Source organism: Cebus imitator, unplaced genomic scaffold, assembly GCF_001604975.1.
Source record: "Cebus imitator isolate Cc_AM_T3 unplaced genomic scaffold, Cebus_imitator-1.0 Scaffold132, whole genome shotgun sequence".
Classification (NCBI taxonomy): domain Eukaryota; kingdom Metazoa; phylum Chordata; class Mammalia; order Primates; family Cebidae; genus Cebus; species Cebus imitator.
In genome coordinates this window covers 474519-478709 of record NW_016107447.1, presented here as the reverse complement: position 1 = coordinate 478709, position 4191 = coordinate 474519, and the positions used below count along the sequence as shown (strand labels likewise).

At 44.0% G+C, this 4191-nt stretch overlaps 1 protein-coding gene and 1 pseudogene across 2 annotated transcripts in view; one reads left to right on the top strand and one right to left on the bottom strand.

Moving 5' to 3' along the window:
- PKIG (cAMP-dependent protein kinase inhibitor gamma) overlaps positions 1 to 4191 on the bottom strand; it is a 96942-nt gene that overhangs the window by 81395 nt on the left and 11356 nt on the right. The gene's annotated exons all lie outside the window — the stretch shown is intronic.
- LOC108312993 lies at positions 3038 to 3871 on the top strand (annotated as a pseudogene).

Below are 4191 nucleotides of genomic sequence, written 5' to 3'. Positions count from 1 at the left end.
AAAAAAAAAAAAAAAAAGAAAAGAAAACCACAATTTTCTCCAAAAAGAGGGTATAGTTGACATTGTTGGCCGCCTCCTGTGATGGGCACTGCCCACTTCCAGGCCTAAAGCTATTCTTCCATAGCTGCAGAATCCCTCTGTTCTTGGAAATGGCAATGTGTGCAGCTAAGGAACTGCATTCACCAGCCTTCTTCACAAATAAGAATGGACAAAGATGTAAACTGAACATGGTGGTTGAGACTTAAGGTACTTTAAAGGGTGTCCTCTGCCCTCCCCTTTCCTCCTCCTTCCTGCCTCAAGAACCATTTGGCTAGAGTCAAAGTAACACGTGTGACCACAAGGTGACTGCAAGCTGTGTGATGGTGAAACAGAAAGAGAGAAAGATCTAGACTGCCTGATGGCACTGTGGAACTGCCATGCCAGGAATAGACTATCTACTTTGGACTTAATATTTCTTGAGAGAAAAATAACCTGTCTTCCTTTAAGCACTGTTATCAGCAGCCAATACAATTCTTCTTCAACCAATCTACTCAACGTCTATTCCCCTACTCAAAGAAAAAAAACTTTCCTAACAGAAACACAATTCTGTTTCTGATTGGTCTAGAGATAATTTCATCCCTCTTGTAAATGGCTTGTTCAAGAACCAGGCCTAAGCCCATCAGGGCATCACACTGCCCTACTGACAGGAATTGGCTCCAGGATGAGCACATGACCTAATCCATGCCAATGAGATTCTAGGGTTAGTTTTCTGGAGGCTTCTGAGAATATTTCTCACTCTAAGGAGAACAAAGAGACAATCTTTTTTTTTGAGATGGAGCTTTGCTCCTGTTGCCCAGGTTGGAGTGCAGTGGTGTGATCTCAGTTCACTGCAACCTCCACCTCCCAGGTTTAAGAGATTCTCCTGCTTCAGCCTCCCATGTAGCTGGAACTACAGGTGTTTACCATCGTACCTGACTAATTTTTTGTATTTTCACTAGAGACGGAGTTTGACCATGTTAGTCAGGCTGGTCTCAAACTCCTGACCTCAGGTGATCCACCTGCCTCAGCTTCCCACAGTGTTGGGATTACACTACGCCAGGCCAAGACAATCTTTCTATTCCTTAGGGGGGTGCCATACACAGATCTGGGGCCTAGGCCTATTGCAGCTATTTTGCTGCTAGCCTGAGGAAGAAGCCAATACTCTAGGTAGGGCACAACCAAGAAAATCCTAGGGAAAGAAGCCCATAACAGATTAAGTTAACCCTTGAAGTGTGTCCAGGACAAGTATAACTGTATCAGCCAAAACATATACAAGTTGCAGAGGTCATCGCAGAAGCAATGGAACAGGTGCTTAGAGTTAGTCAAATATTTTGAGAAGGCCAAAGTAAGTCAGGTCTTCCCAGTGGACATGCAAGGTAGGGCATGGGTTTTCAAAATATTTCTGTGCCTTTTCCATATGAGGCCTGATAAAGAACTTACTATACAGTAAGTTTGCAAATATTGAGGGTTTTTTTGTTTTTTGTTTTTTTGTTTTGAGACAGAGTTTTGTTGTGTCGCCAGGCTGGAGTGCAGTGGTGCGTTCTCGGCTCACTGCAATCTCCGCCTCCTGGGTTCAAGCAATTCTCCTGCCTCAGCCTCCCGAGTAACTGGGACCACAGGAACGCGCCACCACAGCCAGCTAATTTTTGTATTGAGTTATTTTATAAGTGCTTTTTGGCAGGTATTTGGGAAAAAAAAAAAAGTTACTCAATAAGTGTGCATGTGTCAAAGACTTTATAATAATAAACATAATGGCTAAAATCTACATGTTAAGTTCTTTCTATCTGCCAAGACTGTACTGAGCCCTTTATTTCATGCAATCCTCACAAGAAACAAGGAACTCTCATAGTATCCACTTTACAAGTGAGGAAGCCCTGAAGCTTAGAAAAGTTAAGTGTATTGTGCATTAAGCAGAAAGTGCCTGGGATAAGATGTGAATTCATGTCCCAAGGACTCCAGAGTCTCATTCCTACCCACAAATTTGCACTGCTTCCTTATGAATACATAAAAGCACAGCGACCATTTCTCTGAGTACACTTCTTCAAAATAGTCTGTTATTCTAACCCCCTTAAGTATACGATACTTATCACACAATAAGTCCCAATTTTTTGGCTTATACACGGCTACCGAGCACAGTGGCTCACGCCTATAATCCCAGCACTTTGGTAGGCTGAGGCGGGCAGATCACTTGAGGTCAGGAGTTCGAGACCAGCCTGGCCAACACGGTGAAACCCTGTCTCTACTAAAAATACAAAAATTAGCCGCGTGTGGTGGCACATGTCTGTAAACCTAGATACTCGGAAGGTTGAGGCAGGAGAATCGCTTGAACCCAGGAAGCGGAGGCTGCAATGAGCCGAGATTGTGCCACTGTACTCCAGCCTAGGCGACAGAGCTATAATCCATCTCAAAACAATTTTTAAAAAATATATGGCCACTACATTTAATATGTACCACATATAACATGCAGAGATCAAAATCCAATGAAAGTTAAGCATTATGCACATAAGAATAGAATCATGTTATGCTTAACTGACATTGAAAATCAAGATTAAACCACCAGCTTTTTTTTTTTTTTTTTTTTTTAAGTTTCATTCTGGTGATTAGCAAAAGCATGGAATAGGTAGGTCTGCAAAATCAGGACTGGGAGAAAGGAAGATAACTCACATTAATTAAGTCCCTTCTGGTGGCCAAGCTTTATAATGGTTAACTCTCACACGATCTCATGAGACATTTTACAGATAAGGGAAACTAGACTCAGAGACCTTGCCCAAGGTTACCCTTGTCTTCCTGAAAGCCAAGTTCTTGTTCTTCTCATTATACAACTCTACATTCCTAAGAGTTCCAGCAATTTCTAAGGATTGGCTAACAGAAAACAATGACCTTAAAGCCACAGGAAAGCTACGTAAGTTATTAGCCTCTCTGGAAATATCATTTTCATTTTCAGTTGCTTTCAATCATGGTGTCTTTCACTTTAATAAATTATAAATAAGAAAATAGCTCTTGCTTCCCGCTGCCCAAGATGAAAGGAAAGAAGGCCAGGGGGAAGAAGGTGGCTCCGGCTCCTGCTGTCCTGAAGCAGCAGGAGGCCAAGAAAGTGGTGAATCCACTATTCGAGAAAAGGCCTAAAAATTTTGGCATTGGAGAAGACATCCAGCCCAAAAGAGACCTCACCCGCTTTGTGAAATGGCCCCACTATATCACGTTGCAGCGGCAGACAGCTATCCTCTATAAGCGGCTGAAAGTGCCTCCTGCAATTAACCAGTTCACACAGGTCCTGGACCGCCAAACAGCAACCCAGCTGCTTAAGCTGGCCCACAAGTACAGACCGGAGATGAAGCAAGAGAAGCAGCAGAGGCTGTTGGCCCGGGCCGAGAAGAAAGTGGCTGGCAAAGGGGACGTCCCCAGTAAGAGGCAACCTGTCCTTCGAGCAGGAGTCAACACCGTCACCACCTTGGTGGAAAAGAAGAAAGCGCAGCTGGTGGTGATTGCTCATGATGTGGATCCCATTGAGCTCGCTGTCTTCTTGCCTGCCCTATGTCATAAAATGGGAGTCCCTCATTGCATCATCAAGGGGAAGGCAAGACTAGAACGTCTAGTCCGTAGGAAGACCTGCACCACTGTTGCCTTCACACACGCTAACCCGGAAGAGAAAGGTGCTTTGGCTAAGTTGATGGAAGCTGTCCGCAATAATTACAGATATAAGAAGATCCACCGTGACTGGGGAGGCAATGTCCTGGGTCCAAAGTCTGGCTCCCATTGCCAAGCTAGCTAAGGCAAAGACTAAAGAACTTGCCACGAAACTGGGTTAAATGTACACTGTTTCTGTAAATAAAAATAATTAATGCAAATTTTCCTTCAAAAAATAAATAAATAAATAAGAAAATAATAGGCCGGATGTGCTGGCTCATGCCTGTAATCCCAGCACTTTGGTAGGCTGAGGCAGGATCACGAGGTCAGGAATTCAAGACCAGCCTGACCAATACAGTGAAACCCTGTCTCTACTGAAAATACAAAAATTAGCCAAGCGTTGTGGCCTGTGCCTGTAGTCCCAGCTACTCAGGAGTCTGAGGCAGAAGAATCGCTTGAACCCAGGAGGTAGAGGCTGAAGTAATCCAAGATCAGGCCACTGCACTCCTGCCTGGGCAACAGAGCGAGACTCTGTCCCAAAAACAG